General features: G+C 33.7%; 1 pseudogene; it reads right to left on the bottom strand.

Moving 5' to 3' along the window:
* Positions 1-6,745: 6,745 nt before the first annotated feature.
* Positions 6,746-8,120, bottom strand: LOC149557338 (large ribosomal subunit protein eL8y-like; annotated as a pseudogene).
* Between the last annotated feature and the right edge of the window lie 11,839 nt (positions 8,121-19,959).

Below are 19,959 nucleotides of genomic sequence, written 5' to 3'. Positions count from 1 at the left end.
AAAATGGACCTCCTTGATGAATTGGAGGCTTGAACACTTGAATTCTTGAATGCTTGAATGCTAGTAGATCTTCACTTCATGTAGGTGGATGCTTGCATAATAATTAGATGTCAAAATGAGGGAAGAAAGCTTCCTTATAAAGTGATCTAGGGCACAAACTCATAAAGAAGAATGACATAGGAGCATTAAATCCCATTTAACCTTAACACCTAGTAATGGACCTAAATTAAATGTAATTTAAGAGCCTACCATTCTAAAACCTAAAATTGTCAACTCGAAAGTGGGAAAAAAAACTTTTTGAAGCATGAGATCCCAAACTTCTAGAAATTGCAAAATGGGACCTAAGGTTTGCGACAAGGTCAACCCTGCCCTAGGTCAGGTTTGAGGTCATTCTTGACCTAGGTTAGGTTCAAGGTCAACCTTGACCCAGAGGCCAAAGTCTGTAGTTTCACAGTGCAAAGAGTCAAAAATAGGCCGTAAATAAAGAGAGAAGCATAACAGGGGGAAAACAACCAAATCCATGAAAAGATCCATTCAAGGCACTTGACATGACCCTAGACCACTTACTCAGATGGATAAACACTCTTAACATGAAAGTTCTTCCATTTTAAGATGATACACCATGTTTCTGAGAAATACCTAACATGGCATATAAAGGAGACCTGTTTGGTGTGTTATCGATCATACCACCACAAGTTCTCATAATTTGGGATGTTAGTAGGTATATAAGGTTGGAAGAATTGGAGACATAGAGATTAGATATTTGTACAACAAACTTTGTGTAGATGGAGTCTTCAAGGAAGAAAATAAAATTGTAGAAAGAAAAGGGTTAACCCAAACCCTAGATTTCCCTAATGTATTCAAAACTAAATAGATAAAGATTATGTTCAAAAAAATACATGACAAATTCATATGGTTATAAAATACACCAATTAAGATCAAAAAGAGGATCATCAACTAAGTCATAGGGTATCCTAACCTAGACAAACCCAAAAGCATGAGAAATGATGCAAAGGAGGTGATTGAGAAGAACACAAGCATAGTATGAAACAAGAGAGGGATGTCAATATATTCAATTTTAGATCCCTTCATTTCCTTTGAAATGAGGCTAATTTCTCACAAGTTCTTTTAGTTTAGTAGACTAAATAGTGTATCCTATATGGTAGTGGATTTAGGATACAATATAGTTAAAAGAGACCATACCTATGACCTTGCCAAGTTACAACTTCAACAACTATCTAAAAACTTGGAGGCCATTAGGAAGACAAAAAGTGCATCATGCAATTTTTTTTTCTCTATTGGTTTGCATATTCTTTTATGTGCAAAATACATTTCCCACATTTGGAAAGGTAGTGTGGAAGACAAATAGGCTAGTAACAATTTAGATTTCAAAGTTGATAGAGCAACTTGGAGAGAATTTTGAGTCAGTTATGACTAGTTACTTTGAAGATTTGAAGAAATTAAAAAAGAAAAGACTAAGAATTCCTATATCACTAGTGGAGAAACATTACAATAATTTTTTCTTCTTAGTTAATGCTGATTATACATATGTGTACACAACTATTCCTAGGGTCATATGGCTTAAGCTGTTGCCTTATGAAATCAATGTGGATAAGGCATCTACAATGATCACAACACTACTAAAAGACAACATAGACAAGAGTGCCACCTCATTTGGAAATTATGAGGAAGCTAAGTCAAGGATAATAATCAATTTGCAAACATCTTCTATGATTAGAAATATAAAATTTGTCAAGAAGCTAAAGGAGATATTTGGTGAAGGGGAAGAAGAAGAAGAAGATGATGATGATGATGAGGAAGAACAAGGCCAAGCCCCATTGGAACTCACTCAAGGTCAAGGAGAAGACCAAGAAGTAAATGTAAAAGATGTCAAGGAAGAAGAAGACAAGGAAGCACCTAAAATATAGAAGAAGAAGAGGAAGGCAAAGGAGCCTATTGTAGAAAAGCCAAAGAAAGTTGTGAAACCTACACAAAAAAAGTTAGTAGTACCTATTACTAAGGCTAGCACAAGAGAAGCTATAAAAAAATTTAAGGAAGAAATAAAGCCAAAAGGCATAAGGACTAGTGTCTCAACAAAGTAGAGTAAATCCCAAAAGTAAATATTTAAGAAGAGAATGTATACTACTCCAACCTAGTCAGATGAGGAGAAAACTGAATAAAATGACATGAGTCAATTCAAAGTGGTAAGCTACAATATCTCCTCTGACTTAGACAACTTATTGGGCAATATTAATCATACGGAATTTTTTTCTAGATTCATATATGTTGAATTTGATAAGTTAGGAAAGACTGATAAGGATAAGGTTGTCATGCCCAAAAATACAGGGAAAAAAAAACACTAACAAATTTATTTATTTCAAGGTGATAAAAGGATTAAATGTAATACATAAGTATTTTCTTAACATATTTTAAACTTAAAATTTCATAGCTAAGTATATATATCAACATGTTCTCTGATTAATCTAGATTAAACGACTGTGATTACCAATCATAAAAATGTGCAATAAGGTAACACCATCACATCTAATTTTTAAGTAACATTTGCAAAACTGAAAACAAAACTATAAGACTCATTGCAAGAATATTTACTCAATCACTTTTTCTATAAATCTACCTGGTTCAAAGGCTCCATCGGGAAAGAACCAGTAAGAAAACCCAGCTTTGTTGCCATTACAACAAGGTTTTGAAATACAAAATACATAGGATTCCAATCCCAAAATTTACAACAATGTAATTGAATTTCCTTCATGACCCTCGTCAAGGGTTCCATATCAATTTCTGCAACACATTTCTAAGAACTGTGGAGGGAACAGAATCTGATCGGGTGACAACCAAGCATAACCAAGAGAAAATCAAACATGCATAATCATACAAGGTTTACACAATAGGATTCATAATGAATCAAAACAAGGGAAAGGTGGATTTTTTCAATAGGAGAAGTCAAGCACAACACCAAAATAGATGCCCAATCGGGGCTACAAACCAAGAACTTCCGTTCTTTCATTTTAACATGCCATACTCATACGAGGTTTGTGCTGATAGGTAGGGGCCCATACCACCCTACCCTTTCTCCCTCTTCTCATCCTAAGAAGAGACTCTACACTGTTGGAGTCCAACTAAAATGCCCTTTATCAAAATTGGCCACTTCTGCCCTCTCCAAGGGTGAGTAATGCCAAAACACCCATGCAAGAAATCTCAAAAAAAAAAATCCAACATAAACATGAAAGAAAAATATTCATAATAACATGGTTTTCAAAGCTTCCCAACATACCCACAAACATACAAACATTCAAACAACAACAAGGTAGCATGAGCATGAAACAAACATGAAAATCTGAATGAGGGAGATGATAATTCCTACCTTCACAAAGAGGTAATGGAAAATGAACAAGTTTGAGTAGAGCTTCCCTTTCCTTGCCTCAATCTTCAAGAACTCCTCTCTAAATGTAGAGATTGGGTAACCCCTAAACTACTCCAAGAAGGGCCTCTAAAAAGGCCCCAAACTCAACCACCAAAAAGACCATAACTTCTCCCACCCACCTACAAATCTAGAAGCTCCTAAATCAACCCACACTATGGTTAAACACTAAGTGGAGGTGAGGTAAGGCAACTCATGGTAACCACTTGCAATTTTCGCACAAAGGTAAAATGAGACTTTTTGAGTGATCTCAAAAGTCAACAAAAGGGGCTTAGGGGTTGGAAAAGACCCCCAACCCATACCCATACCCCTTGGGCATAATTATTCCATGTTTTAAAGTCTTAGGTATAGGTTTGGAACCACACAAAAGCTAGGAAATAATTAGGACCAACTAACAACTCTAAAAAGTAGATTAAGCACTAATCTGGATTAAGGGTGACTAAACTCGACTAAGAACCCAATTAGCAAAAAGACACTAACTGAATCTGACTTAGGTCCAAAGGTTACACAGCTAACCCTAACTAGCACATTGAAGAACATAAGCAAATTCACGAGTGTCAAGTGACACTATAAGAACATAGTTACGAACATTAACATTTACCGATCACAGAAAGATACATACATACATCTCACAATTAATTTAATTATGAACAACAAGGTTTCCAAGATTAGCACATAGAGATTAGTTCTATTCCTCTGTCGGGTTTCTCGGCTAAAATATCTGCACACTCATTGCACACATCAGTAGTCCCATAAAATCACATGTACATATGTATATATACATATCAGAAATTCACATAAATTTAAACATACATCAATCAGGGTTTCTTTCATCCTACTTATATCCTTAATCATAAAGATTCCAAAATCAATGTGTAAATCCTACATTTTACTTAATTCATCAACATACATATACATAAAACCTTAAATGACGAATATCAAATATCTAATAGTAACATCACACACCATGAAATAATCAAATATGTTCAAGCATTAGATAATGTCTCAACATCTCAATTCGTGAGTATCAAAATAACAGTAATTTATCACTATGCTATGATGGATCGGAGCAACTCGTAACATAATGCTTCAATTACTTAACTATTTAATTCATTTCTACTCACATTTAATCATCAGTAATTACATAATCAATATGACATAAAACTTATTCATTAATTCAGATTAAATAAAAGAATAGTCATTGAGGTCACAAAATCAATAACATCATCATTAAGTGAAACACCTTGTATTATTGTTAGTGCAAATTTATTGTTTAAACAGTCGAGACAATGTAGTTTGTTCTTGTATTACTTAATTATTTAAAACATTAATGTATTAGGATCTCAATTCTTATTAGGACATCTAAACCATAAAACATTATTTCATATCCATTCTAATTGCCGACAACAATTTAACAAGGGAATTTATATTTAAAAAGTACATGTGAGGAGGGACCTTACATCCTCCCCCACTAGCCTTTGACTTCCTCCTAGAAGTCACTCAACTAAAATGTTCATGCTATGGTAGTCCTATACTCAAAGTTTTGGAGAGGGTGGGGCACGAATATTTTTCACTAGTTATCCCCAACCCTAATGTTAACATCCACTTAATCGTCAGGAATCCCTTTTGGCAGGCCCATCATATGTCATTTGCCAACAAAATTTAAAAGAAAGTGCCTCACAATTTAAATTCGAAATCAAGGATGAAACATCCAACTCAAAAGTCAAAAATCAAAGAAATAAAGAGTGGCCACAATAGTAAAATTTTAATCAAGAAATAAAGACATAACCAAGAGGCAAAATAGAATCGTCAATAATACAGTTGGCTAAACAGCCCCACATCACACTGTCGGCAAAGAGGAAGAACATTAAGAGTACCAAAATCAGAAATTAGGCAAATGAGGAAATAAATCCAATTACTCACAAAAATTTAAATTGCTCACATAATGTGACCATACCAAGGTCTCTGAGAAAATAAGGAATCTTAGGTTTCCCCAAATACATCGCAGGTATCAAGAATTGAAATAAGATGGAGGTCTAACGACCATGTCGCTCAACTATGATTGATCTTATGTACTAACTACAATGCTTCCACGAGTGATCGGTTTAGCCCAAATCTGACTTCTGCTAGAGATGTTGAGAAACACTTTCTCTTTGACTTCTAGGTTGTTTGATTAATCCACTTTTGTGTTTCATAGTTGTTTTAGGGTTCTTAATTTAGTTTTCCCTTAAGGTGATTGTGTTCAACAAAATTTTGATTTCTCAAAGAGATCATAATATACTTTAATATAACTATAACATTCTCAAAACATAAATCGAATTCTAATTTCCAATTTATAACTTAAATCTCACACCTTTAATTACTTATATTTCAAAAGTTTGTTCAAAACTCTTAACTATAATTACAACCTTATTCTACTAATGATTTTGTTAAAACTATAATCTATTTAAAATAACACATTCTAAATAATAACATTATAACTAAAATAAGATACAAATCAATGATAAAATAAATGAAACATAATATCATTTTCAATTAATCTAATTCAATCACTACAACTAATGATCTCTAATTTTCAATCTTTCTTTAATCTATCATACTAAAATTAAAATAAAATAACACTAATTAAAATTTTAACCAGGACAATATAATTGAAAAAGGAATTTATTACATATACATGTATATATTTTTAAGGTACTAATTAACTAACATTAACAAAACATGTACATTGAACACAACTTAACTAAATAGACTTTAATAAAATTCAAGTTTAAAATTATCAAATATTGACACGACTTTATTAACTAGGCTAACAACTATCATCACACTATTAACTAATACTAACACTAACTAATAACTTCTAACCCACACAACCCACTTAAAATAATAACTAACTAATATATAAATCAAACTACTTAATAAATGAATAAAAACTAACTAATTTAAAACTTTAAATAGATAAACTATCATCAAATAAATCCTAACTATCCTACCATTATTACTAACTTATCACTAATACTAAGCCAAAGTTAAATATAACTAAATCTTACTAACACATACCAAAACATATTGACAAAGCAACAGGGTAGGCTAATTTACAACTAGCCTAGGGTATACCTATTTCCTTGGCCACTTGGCCTCCTACCCGATGCACACCCCAAGGCGCTCTATGCAGACCTCAAGGCAATGCGTGCTGCCCCAATACAATGTCAGGGGCGTGCAGAACTACCCCACATCCTTAACATATAGTAAACCCCCGTATTGCGTGCGCTAGGAGTGGAAAGATGGGGGAAATTAAGTGGAGTTTTAATAAATTGAAGTCCCTATAAACATGGGTACACACTTTCTCACTGGTGCCAAAATGAAATGCTGACCAATTTTTTTGGACATGTGCACAATAGTTCCAAGTCGTGCTTTCCCCTTAACAATGTAGTAAGGAATGTTCATTTTCCTACAAAGTGTAGGAAGCCACACTACAAGCTCTATGGGATCAACGTCATGTGCAATTACAACCAATAGAGCTGTACTCTATTCAATAAGGTAAGTTACGTGATTGATACCATATTTCACAACAATGGCTTCTTGACTTCAATTGGCTTTCCTTCTGTCTCTGATTGTGCCTTCTTAAAAAGTCTTTCCTTTTTTTTTTTCTTTTTTTTTTGCAGATTTTTCTTATGGTCTATATTTTAGAAGCGTCTTAAATAGGTTTGATGCAAGATTCTTGTCGAGAGTCTTGGTGAACTAGTTAAGAGCAAGGGGTTGGGACTTGAGGCGCTTCTTGAGAATGTGGTGTTGCCATTGGATGCAGATTATCTTGGGCCATTTGACAAAGTGGTGCAGATCCTTCTTGGGCGGCAGTGCTCCTCCGATACCAAATTGCTTGGGACACTTCTCAACAAAGGATTGACCACTTTGGCCACCTTCTTCTTTGCAGGCGCCGCTGGCTTCACCCCTCTCTTTGGTGCCTGTATTCATCCTCGCACCTGATTATTCATTGAACTATTGCACCTCATGGCAGAGATGATGGGCGCTTTGAATGGAGGTTAAAACATGACTATATTCTATGTTTCCTCATTCATTGGGTTCAGTTTGTAAATAATTTTACCACTTTTGCAAAAGGTGATAAATTATTTTTCTTGTTGTAGATGTGATGAGTTGCATGAAGATGCTTGTACAAAGGTTTTATGTCATGCAACTCTCTGTGCATCCAATAAATCCCAAACTCCACCATTATTGAGTATAAAGCAGTTAGTGCAATATAAGCAGGCCAGCCAACATCACTTACACGAGCATAACACGTTGTCCAACCATGTTCAAAAATATATTCTAACAATGTAGGAAGAGTAGTATACAAAGGCATGGCCTTCATAGAGACCATTATCTGCAAGAAGATGGGTTCTTTTGAAGGTATATCCTCTGCGGTGAAATAAGCATTGTGATTCCAGTAATATATATAAAAGCACCAGAGGCCTCCGCTTGCGAAATAAACAATAATCCCAACAATGTAATTGCACAACCATGTCTGTAAAACTTTAGGCCATGGCGACCAAATGTACCTTGGAACAAGTGAGTCCAACACCAAGCTATTATACCAATCTGTCTCTTCCACAAACATCTGCAAGTATTTCAGAACTCCGCTTGCCATTTACGATCCAAAACTTCACGTCGGATGAAGAAGCATTTACACTTGTAGACTAAGATGCAGCCGAAGAATCCAGAAAAGATAAGCAGAATAGTATGAAAACAAGGAAACCCAAATTAAATCTTTGAAATCCCTTCATGACTAGCAATTTGGGTATGATCAAAGTCAATCAAATCTCAAGAAAGAATGATGTGAATCTAAGCCTACTGGCTTTTGAAAGAACAACATGAGGTCGCAATTTCTAAGAAGACAAGACCAGCCAGCCACAGGATATGACTAAACTAGGAGGTTTTTAATTGGAAACAACACCCCTTAACACTACAAAACTACAACACCAGCTACAGTGCACATATTTGCACTGAGCCGCTGCCCGTTCCTTGATTGACTCCACTGTCCTTCGTTCCAATCGACTGCCACTCCATTAGACACATTGATTTCTTACAACTACCTTAACCGCCCAAACATGGCGCTTTCCAAGGGTCTTTTGGCTCACTGCCCAAGGACATAATATGTTGATCTAGACTTGCACGCTAGCTGAGGATGATGATCTTCAAGTAGGTTAAAGGTGACATGTTGGAGGAGGATATTAAAAAGACTTTCCTCCCATATCTAAGCCACCCACCTTTTGACCCCAGCCGACCAGCACTTCACAAAACCCAAAGACTGCAAATCGCAGCAAGGAGGCCGCTTGTGGTCCCATCCATCGAATCAAGTTGCTGGGAAAATGAATTCGTATGGATAGGGGATATTAATGTTTTGAATGTTTGCAAATTTCATTCAAGTTAAGTTTGTCTTTTGTGTTTTAAAAAAATTCCCTTCTCCCCCATGTGTTTCAATTTTGAACAAATAAACTTTGCATCGACTAAGACCATTAAATATTGGCAAATTAAACCCAATGGTGCCATGAAATAGAAGAAACGTCCTCCTCTTATCTGCCCATCTCTATCTCATACCGATCAAGCAATGATGTGTGCAATTTCCCATGCACTTTTGGATTCAAGTGGAATGGGTAGATGAAGACTTTAGGGGATGGAGAGTTAAGTTAAAAATTTTGTTAGGTAAAGACTTAGGATAGAAGATATTTTATTTATTTTACTTTTATTGTAAATTTATTTCTTTTAATATTAATTAAATTTAAACAAGGTTTTACAAAAAAAAAAAATCTTATTTGGTATATGCTCTGTTGCAAAAAAAAAAAAAAAAATTAAACTTTTCCTCATACAAAATACAACATCCTGTAGATGCTTATTTTGAGTATACATTTTTTTTTTTTTTTTGTAACCTTTCTCTTGTTTCTTTGAAAGCCTATGGATATATATATATATATAATTTTATTTTTATCTGAATTATAACATAGAGTTCAAAAAAAAAAAAATCTTGCTAATACAATAAGATAGGATTATTTCTCCTTCAAATCAAATACGTAAATTTAAGAGGAGGTTTAGTCCATGCAGTTTTAAACTTCCATACTTTATATGGACCCATTATTGCCCAAGTGTTACGAAATCAGGCTTTGATACCAAAATGTCATGCCAAAAAATACAGGAAAAAAAAAACACTAAGAAATTTATTTATTTTAAGGTGATAAAAGGATTAACTGTAATACATAAGTATTTTCTTAACATATTTTAAACTTAAAATTTCATAGCTAAGTATATATATCGACATGTTCTCTGATTAATCTAAATTAAATGAATGTGATTACCAATCATAAAAATGTGCAATAAGGTAACACCATCACATCTAATTTTTAAGTAACATTTGCAAAACTGAAAACAAAACTATAAGACTCATTGCAAGAATATTTAGTCAATCACTTTTTCTATAAATCTACCTAGTTCAAAGGCTCCGTCGGGAAAGAACCAGTAAGAAAACTCGGCTTCGTTGCCATTACAACAAGGTTTTGAAATACAAAATACATAGGATTCCAATCCCAAAATTTACAACAATGTAATTGAATTTCCTTCATGAACCTCATCAAGGGTTCCATATCAATTTCTGCAACACATTTCTAAGAACCATGGAGGGAACAGAATCTGATCAGGTGACAACCAAGCATAACCAAGAGAAAATCAAACATGCATAATCGTACAAGGTTTACACAATAGGATTCACAATGAATCAAAACTAGGGAAAGGTGGATTTTTTCAATAGGAGAACTCAAGCACAACACCAAAATAGATGCCCAATTCGGGCTACAAACCAAGAACTTCTATTCTTTCATTTTAACATGCCATTCTCATACGAGGTTTGTACTAACAGGTAGGGGCCCATAACACCCTACCCTTTCTCCCTCTTCTCATGCTAAGAAGAGACTCTACACTGTTGGAGTCCAACTAAAATGCCCTTTCCCAAAATTGGCCACTTTTTCCCTCTCCAAGGGTGAGTAATGCCAAAACACCCATGCAAGAAATCTCAAAAAAGAAATCAAACATAAAAATGAAAGGAAAATATTCATAATAAGATGGTTTTCAAAGCTTCCCAACATACCCACAAACATACAAACATTCAAACAACAACAAGGTAGCATGAGCATGAAACAAACATGAAAATCTGAGTGAGGGAGATGAGAATCCCTACCTTCACAAAGAGGTAATGGCAAATGAACAAGTTAGAGTAGAGCTTCCCTTACCTTGCCTCAATCTTCAAGAACTCCTCTCTAAATGTAGAGATTGGGTAACCCCTAAACTACTTCAAGAAGGGCCTCTAAAAAGGCCTCAAACTCAACCACCAAAAAGACCATAACTTCTCCCACCCACCTACAAATCTAGAAGCTCCTAACTCAACCCACACTATGGTTAAACACTAAGTGGAGGTGAGGTAAGGAAACTCATGGTAACCACTTGCAATTTTCGCACAAAGGTAAAATGAGACTTTTTGAGTGATCTCAAAAGTCAATAAAAGGGGCTTAAGGGTTGGAAAAGACCCCCAACCCATACCCATACCCCTTGGGCATAATTATTTCATATTTTAAAGCCTTAGGTATAGGTTTGGAACCAAACAAAAGCTAGGAAATAATTAGGACCAACTAACAACTCTAAAAAGTAGATTAAGCACTAATCCAGATTAAGGGTGACTAAACTCGACTAAGAACCCAATTAGCAAAAAGACACTAACTGAATCTGACTTAGGTCCAAAGGTTACATAGCTAACCCTAACTAGCACACTGAAGAACATAAGCAAATTCACGAGTGTCAAGTGACACTATAAGAACACAGTTATGAACATTAACATTTACTGATCACAGAAAGATACATACATACATCTCACAATTAATTTAATTATGAACAACAAGGTTTCCAAGATTAGCACATAGAGATCAGTTCTATTCCTCTGTCGGGTTTCTCAGCTAAAATATCTGCACACTCATTGCACACATCAGTAGTCACATAAAATCACATGTACATATGTATATATACATATCAGAAATTCACATAAATTTAAACATACATCAATCAGGGTTTCTCTCATCCTACTTATATCCTTAATCATAAAGATTCCAAAATCAATGTGTTAATCCTACATTTTACTTAATTCATCAACATACATATACATAAAACCTTAAATGACGAATATCAAATATCTAATAGTAACATCACACACCATGAAATAATCAAATATGTTCAAGCATTAGATAATGTCTCGACATCTCGATTCGTGAGTATCAAAATAATAATAATGTATCACTATGCTATGATGGATCGGAGCAAGTTAAAACATAATGCTTCAATTACTTAACTATTTAATTCATTTCTACTCACATTTAATCATCAGTAATTACATAATCAATATGACATAAAACTTATTCATTAATTCAGATTAAATACAAGAATAGTCATTGAGGTCACAAAATCAATAACATCATCATTAAGTGAAACACCTTGTATTATTGTTAGTGCAAATTTATTGTTTAAACAGTTGAGACAATGTAGTTTGTTCTTGAATTACTTAATTATTCAAAATATTAATGTATTAGGATCTCAATTCTTATTAGGACATCTAAACCATAAAACATTATTTCATATCCATTCTAATCGCCTACAACAATTTAAGAAGGGAATTCATATTTAAAAAGTACATGTGAGGAGGGACCTTACATAGGTTGAGGAAGCCATAGATGAGATGATGGCCACATTCAAAACCACACCTATTGAAATTTCCAGCTCATTACTCAATAGGTTATATGAATGAGTTGAGTAGAAATGGAAATTCAGTTTACAAACTATTTTTTTTTTAGGGAAACTACTCTAGCCCAAGTCATTCTTGAATTGCCAAAGCAAATGATTGATGAGGCTATGGAATTGAACAAAGGAAAATCTACCCCAAAATATAGAGCATTCCATATCTTGAAGAAGAATATAGAGGATGTGGTAACCAAAAGAAAAGCTATATATAAATCTATTTATGGGTTACCCACTCTTGCTATGATAGAGAAAGGTGAGCACGAAATGCAAAATATTAAGAAAGATAAAAAAAGGAAATAGAGATTGAAAAACATGTATTGGTCAAGGATGGTCATGGATAAGGAACTAAGGAAATAGTAGAAGTAGAGGCCACTACTAAATATGAGCAATAAGATGATCAAAATGTACCTGAGATACAAGTGTTGAGTGTCAGTCCTCTACACATAGACCAAGTAAGTTAGTATGACTTAATAAAAGTCAAGGATGTTTTTGATAATTCTACATAGAACATGAATCCCTTGATAGAAGAATATTTAAAGAAGATATTGGAGGATTTCACCATGATAGCTCAACTATGGTCAAATCCTATTCTGGTGAGAATAGATGAAATTGACAAGGCAGAGTTAGCATTACCAAGGGAGAAACAAAAAAACACATCTATTGTGCCCCACTACACCTATAAAGACAAAAGAGAAATCAACACCAAGTGTCACATTTGACACACAAGTTTCAATGCCCATTGTGGTATACTAAGTGAAGGATGTAGTGACACTAGATGTTAGCACCTTAGTGCCAAATACTTCATCACTAAAAGAAGTGTTAATAGTTGAAAAAGATGGGATAGAAGTCCACATAGGATAGGAAGCCAGTCCTACACCTATCTCACAAATGAAAGGTGAAGATGGAAAAAAGTGAAGGAAAATAGGATTGAAGAGTCAATGTTAACTACTAAGCTAGAGGAACACATAGCTAAATAGACCTTGGTTACCCCACCAGTCTCTATATCTCCTCTTACTAGTCAAACTCTTTAAAGGCCAAGCATAGATGCTACACCCTTACAAATATCAAGCCTAGTCCTAGTACATCTAAGCATGATGAAGATACATCTTATGGAGATGTGAGCTTAGATGAGGTGTTTGAACTATGAACATTTGATCTTACAACAATCACCATTGAGAAAATGAGTATTCTACAAGAAGCTCTTCACAAGAAGAAACAAAAAGAGTTGCTAAGAAGGGAGCATAAGTAGAAGCAAGTGCTTCATGATATAAAAGATATATTTCTTGATGCTTTTAGCCTCCTAGAGCTGAATGAAGATAAAGCAATTCTTGACCAACTAGTCAACATTGTTGACAAGGTAAGAGGGCATGGCTTAGATTCTAATGTAAAATTTTTAGAATGGTCTGAGAGAATATTTCACACTAAAGCACTTGAGAAGATTTCTAGTGCTATTGCACTACAACAGGTTGATCTAGCAACCAAGATGGAGAGTGTGAAGAAGATGTTGGAGAATATATTCTCTCTTTATACCAAATTATGTGATGTAAAATTATTCACACAAGAACTATAAAGGGCTATTGATCATCTGCAAGGAGATCTACATAATATAGGTACTACTCTTAAGTTATCTCCTGGTCAAGGCCAAGCTCATTTCTAGAGGCTATTGTCTATTCAAGGTCAGCTAACCGAGTTACATTCATAAGATACAAACATTAGGGCTACCTTGATCAGTATTCAGTCCATGTTGACCCACACATGGAGGTGTTGCATAAGGAACTAGCCTATGCTAAAATATTGTTGAAGAAAGATTCTCATCTTTCTACTCATGATGGCTTAGTCAACCATGTTGCCCGACTAGATGTCCAAAACCAATCTCTAGAGGTTGAATGCAATAACTGGGATGCATCATTGAAGATAATAATGGAGGTCCACAAACCATTTTTGGACAAATACACTATTAGTGTACCACCCATGACATAAGTGTCAAAAAAGGGGAATAGTAATGTAAAGGAGGATAGTGAAGTGTTAATGAAGCTTTTGCTGAGTAAAGGGTTATTAATGCAAAAATAGGGGACAACAAAAGAACACACATTTACTCAATAGGAGTAATACAAAATTCAGCTATAGAAAGGAAATATCAACTCAGGGGGATTTGTGAAATTTTGGGAGAAATAAGGTATGAAAGTTAAGTCATAAGTTTTGTAATTTTTCAAATTTTGTAATTTTGTATGGGAGATGAGTAGTGTATACATATTATCTAAGTGATGCTCATATTGAGTTTATATATGCATGACCAAGTGTTTTTGTCACTCATGTCAAAGGGGGAGATTGTTGATCTCATTTTGGTTTTGACAAATGAATGATAAAACACTTAAGTCATATTCAAGAAGAATCAAAGTGTATGCTGAGTGATCAGAGAAACTTAAGTAATCAATGTGAGTTGAGTAATCAAAGCATGTCGAGCATCAATTTCTAGATAATGCATGCCAAACAATATACTTAGTTAGGGTTGAGCACTAGTATGTGTTGAGTAGATAGTATGTGTTGAGTCACTCTAGTGACAAGCAAGTCTATACATGTCGAATGATTTAGGTGCTGAGTAAACAATGAATGCTGAGTCATTTAGAAGCCAAGTTACAACATTGAGGATACAATGAGTTTTGAGCATCAAAGTCTTTGGGTTCCTAGTAAATAGTTTTTGATATAATTTTTTTGATGGAACAAACTTCTATATGTGAACCATTTATGGGCCGACCTAAGGGTTTTTTTACAATTCTAGAAGATAAGTATGCATGTATATTGTGAATCCCTATGTATACATCCAACCAATCAGATAAAGGGATGTATTAAGTGGCAATATGGATGAATCATAGTCATTAATTCTAACCTAACCCTAATTCACCTAAGTCTTCTTAAGGAGGGAAACCCTAAAGAGTTTGTGTGTGTATGTGAGAAGAAGGACAAATGCTAAGTGCATAGACATCATTCATGGTGGCTAAGAAGGTTGTGAGAGAGGAATGGATTAATAGAGTAGAGAGAGGATAGAAGAGAAATATTTGATCAAGAGGATCAAGTACACATGAGGAAAGAGAAGATCTGACATCTAGCAGAGAGGTGCTAACTAAAGGATCATTGTGTTGAATCATTTTAATAGGTAATGTAGAGTAAATATCCTAATAGAGTAGTCTTAATAGTTTTAAAGTTATAAAAGACTTTTGTTGAATATCATAATAGAGTTCTTACTTTATTGTGAGTTTAAGTCCTCTAAAAAGGCATAGTTTTAGTAGGATTTTAAAAATCCTTTAATAGGGTGAGACTTAACAGTCTTTGGAAGCCTTTAACAAGGAAGAAATTTCACAAGTATCCTTAATTGAGTACACTTTACAACTAGAACAATAAATATTGGTGGATATCATCCCCGCCCTTGTTTTACCTTCTCTTTGGAGGCTTTCTAGGTAATCAATATCTTGTGTCAAGTGCTACCTATTTTATGTTATGTATGACATGCATGGATAGTTATTTTAGTTTTCATGTTTGATTTTGAGATGGATGTGTGGTGAGATCTAGATTATTCATTTAGATTTAGAAACTTGGTGAGATAATTGTAAAGGAATGATAATGCCTAATTTAATCAAGAGACATGAAAGAAGTTGTATGAGGATACCAAGTAAAGGTGATTCTATGAGATAAGGAAAGAGGTGATCAAGAAGTGAACTACAAAGAAAAGAGATACATTAGATCAAAGGAAGTGGTCAAGGAATTGGATAGAGGAGATCTGTTATCAACATTACAATGCATACCAAAGGATTAGGTAATGAACATTCTAACAAGCATTTTAGGGTTCAAATTCTCTTTATAGAGTAGCTTTAACAAGATTTTTTAAATATCCTAATACTGTAGTCACTTATTTGTGATGTAAAATCATTTAAGCAAGGTAAGACTTAACAATTTTGTAATCCTTTAATAGGGAAGACCCCTCACAAGGTAGATCATAAGAAATGATCAAACATTGTATCCTTAATATGCACAACTTTATTACTACAATATTGAAGATTTTTTGAGTGTCATCCCCACCACAATTTTACCTTCACCTTGGAGGGTTTTTGCATAACAAAATCATTGTATCATGTGATATGAGATTTTTATGTGTTGTGAATGTTATTCATGAAATTAGATATTAGATTTGATAATTTATCACAATAAATGGTTGATGTGATTCATGGTAATATTGAGATAAGGGTTAATGTTGAAAGCTATGAATATGATTCAGATTTGAAGTGTTAATGTTTTAATAGATCCCACTCCCCCCTTTCATTATCTTACTTTTCATTATTAAATTTCTAACAATTGGTATTAGAGTCATGTATTCTTAGTAGAAGTCTAACCACTTGGAAGCTAAAGATCTTGAAGATGGAAGCCTAAAAAGTGGGAAAGACGTTTGAGAATCAAAAGATTTATGTTGAGGTTACATATAAAAAAGTCAAGGTTGCAAAGAAGACATTAAGGAAATCCTAGAAAAGAAGAAAAGATATGGAAATTCAATAAAATGATACTCAATCCAAAGAAGAGACTGTTGAAGAACTATTTGATGATGGAAGTTCTAGAGAATCTAATGCAACAATAATATATATGTTGGAGAGGAATAGTTAATTTTGAATAATGAAGTTAGAGAATTGAAAAGAGGACATGGGAGACAAGCACTAGGGCTATGTGAAGTGATTGGGAAAAAGAAAATGGATAGGGAAGATAAAACAAAGGCTAAAGAAGAAAAAGAAACAATAGATAATGACAAAAGAAAAATGACTACAAGACTTGATGAAGTGATCAATTAAGTAAGGAAGCTGACCCACAATCACTTTGACATGATTATTTAGTTATTAAGAGAAAATCATGAGATTCCGAGAAAGGACTTAGAGATTGCAAATCTAGAATTTAAATATGATAGATTGATGAATAAGTTGAAATCTAAAAAATAATTTTTTGAGAGGTTGAACAAATCTAAAGAGGCCATGAGATTACTTAATGAAAAAAAAAATGCATAGAGAAGATTTTATGACACTAATGGACTAGGTTATGGTGTCTTTCTATTAGGTGCAAAGAAGGGAGAATCATTAGAGCAAGGCAAAAAAAAGAATGTGAATGGAAAACCAAAAAAAAAGAAGCCTACTTTCTATCATTGTAGAAAATCAAGTCATACGATAAATGTTTGTAGGAGTAGAACTGGTAAAGTCAAACCCCAAACCAAAAGTCATTAAAGGATCTATATTTGAAGGATATTGATAAGTCAAAAGTATGATCATAAAGAATAGGATTGTAGATCTAAGGAAAAAGATGATTGAACAATTAAGAATCAAGGAAATTCACCTAAACAAGGAGATATAATATGATATAACTAAAACACTTGGGTTACTTGATAGTTATTTGGAAAGAATGGACATGTTACAAAAAATTGTGTAAAGGTACATTTTAGAAGAAAGAAATGGAAATATTTTGGTCGAATCTATTTTTAGCATCAAAAGGTTAGAAATCTAAGTAGAGAGTGTAAGAACCAAGCACCAACATATAATGAAGAAGTGAACAATGGAAAATAAAAGGTCAATGTTGAAGAAGTAAGGAATGAAATAAATCAAACATGGAGGAAGAATTCTTATGGAAGAAATAGTTCCAATGGTGCAGTTGTGAGCATTGAATCCAACAAATTATGTGATTCCCTCACCTTAAACTAAAGCAAAGAGGTATGTATGGAACTATGTCTTAAATTGATTTATCATACACTAGATCTTAATATTATATGCATATAAGTGAAAATCAACATAATGATAGATGCATAAGGAAAAAATCTAATGTTTGAACAAAGATGAATTGCGATACCAAATTGAAAATATGGCATGAACATGTTGTAGCATGGATCAAGCTACTATATGACCAAGTGGAGATTGGAGTGGCAAGCAAAAATCTAGTATGAACTAAGTCAAGGTAGTGATTGAGAAAAAAGAGTGGTAATGCGATTTTTGAATTTCAATGAGTTGGCCAAGATAGTTGTCATGCACTTACCCTATGTATGGAGTATTAATTAAAGACCTAAATCGACTGTTTGAACCTATATAGAAGATTGTATCAATCATTTCTCTCACCTATCAATTGAGAATATATAGATAAAGAAACCAAGAAATTAAAGAGAAAGTTTGAGAAAATTTGTGAAAGAATTCATTGTGTGTTATTGGCAATGCAAGGTTCATTATGTAAATTTTATAGTGAACCAAGTTGTGAATCTTGGGAATTCAAACCCTAGTTATGTAATGGCATTTTCAAGTTAGAATAAAGAGGTATTGAAGGATAAAAATGCTCAAATTATTCAAAATGAATCTTTCCTTCCACCAAAATTCAAGTTGTACCATAAAATTATGTTAATGGAAGACTCTTCTGGTGCATTATCATTGATTCTACCTTGAATACTTATGGTTCATGATGTAAGACCATGTTACACATGTAAGATCCCAAAAATTGGTGAGTTTTAGGTAAGGAATGTGTATGAGAAGTTATGAAAAATGGTTGATTGAAAGATGAACAAGGTAAGTCAATAAAGTGTTAACAAGTGCCCTATATTTCTTGAGGAATTTTAAAGTTGAAGGGATCATAATTGAGTTGAATTCATGACATGAAGTTGTGGCTTGAGAATGGAATAGTAAAGATTACTAAGGTGATTGTGCAACATATTATGGGCTACCCTATTACAAATAGTGTTAAATAAACTAGATGTTAAGGAAAAAATGTGATTGGAGCTAATAACAAGGAAAAATAGAATGGTAGAGGGATGGCAATCATAATAATTTAAGACCTTTTGATTGAGTCTTCTATTTGAGTCATTTCTCATAAGTCTACCAGTTGAGCTGATTGAATAGTGTGTAATGTGTTGTTGTATATTTGGGACACAAAATTGTGAAGAATGACCATATCTATGATTTGGGTGATCTTTAACCCACCCAATGGGCTGAGAACTAGGAGAAATAAGGAAAGCAAAGAACAATTCATATAAGTTTGGTTCTCTTATTTTCTATATTTTCTTTTATGTGCGAAAATCCTTCTCTACCATAGGAGATGTTGTGTGGGATAAAAGAATGCCAAAAAACCAACAAATTAGTGAATATATTAGTCAAATAAGTAAAAATTTTGAAACTATAATGGATTCTTATGTTGAGGATTTCAAACAGAAGATGTGAAATAGATTTAGAATCCCTAAGTTGGTTATTGATCAATATTATAATCAAGTTTTTTGTCTTGTTGACACTGATTATGATTATGTTCAAGTTGTTATACCAATATTAACATGGTTAAGACCTCTTCAATATGAGGTAACCATTGATGAAGTATCAACTACTATAACTACATTATTTGATGAACAAATATATAAGAATGTTGAACCATTCAACACTTATGAGATAGCCAAGGTGAAAATGCTAATGAAAACAAAGGTTCCAAAATTAGAGTGGAAAAGACATAAGATGACAATGAACATAGAAGATACATTTGGTGAAACACCATTAGTGATCTCACAAGGGAAAGGAGAGGATATGAGAAGTGAAGAAGATGGAGAACAAGAACAATAAGAAGATAAAGCTAAAGAACTGGTAGTTATCAAGCCCTAGGCAACCAAGGATAAAACTAAATAATTATGGTAGACCCAAAGGTGAAGA

Source organism: Cupressus sempervirens, chromosome 5 (assembly GCF_028749045.1).
Source record: "Cupressus sempervirens isolate cs-2001-9-10 chromosome 5, ASM2874904v1, whole genome shotgun sequence".
In the NCBI taxonomy this organism is placed as follows: Eukaryota; Viridiplantae; Streptophyta; class Pinopsida; order Cupressales; family Cupressaceae; genus Cupressus; species Cupressus sempervirens.
The sequence above is the reverse complement of the archived record's forward strand: the minus strand, read 5'-3'. Positions and strand labels throughout refer to the sequence as shown.